Genomic DNA, 884 nt, shown 5'->3' with positions numbered 1-884 from the left:
CATAGGATTATTAAAGAATCTGCCTGAAAATTGATTCAGTATTAATTAGTGATAGAAGGGTTTGTTATAGAGGCTCACCCTTTTAGATTAAAAAATCAGAATAAAACATGCATTAAATTATTGAGGACAAGAGTCTATTTCTAAAATGATGAATGGGATGTGTACTTTTAAAAATTCTGAACCTCTCAAAGTTTTCCAGCAAGTCTGTGTCCTTTAAGAAAACACCCTCCCCAAGAAACCGAAACCAAAAAAACCTGAAACAAACAAGCAAAACAAAAACAAAAAAAGCCCCAAACCAAAACCCCAAACACAACAACCTGATATTGAAGTTGCTCTTTAGCATTTAGCCTTTTGCTTTTATCACTTGTCCTTTACAGGTTGTTTCAACATAATCTAAACAGCTATGCCTATAAAAATGAGTTGAAAAATTATGGCTTCGGAAGTCCTGTAGTATCTGTGGTCTAGAAGAAACTGTTGTTTATTAATATATGGTGGATGGTTCCTCACAGGAACATTCCCACTGAACATACTAGGATGAGGTCTCTAAGGACTGTCAGCATCAGAAAGTAAGTCCAGCTTTATCCTTTCCGTTCTGTGATGCAGCGAAGACGCCTTACAGATGATGAGCAAAGCAATCTTACAGATGATTGTTTATAGTCATACTACAGACCTATAGCATAGGTCAATCAAATACACTCGTGTTATCCTGAAATGGCACTGTCTGAATCATTCATGGAGCACTCTTGTTAGTTTAGCTTTGTGGCAGTGTGTTTACCCGCTAGGACCGCATAAAATGATGAAGCGGTGCGGAAAACGCGCACCCGGATTCCCCCAGTGCTTTTTTCGCATCTAGTTGAAGAAAATAGCTATAGCAGCTTTCGCCC

Source organism: Manacus vitellinus, unplaced genomic scaffold, assembly GCF_001715985.3.
Source record: "Manacus vitellinus isolate BGI_N305 unplaced genomic scaffold, ASM171598v3 scaffold_0_pilon, whole genome shotgun sequence".
In the NCBI taxonomy this organism is placed as follows: domain Eukaryota; kingdom Metazoa; phylum Chordata; class Aves; order Passeriformes; family Pipridae; genus Manacus; species Manacus vitellinus.
Note: the sequence above shows the minus strand (reverse complement) of the source record.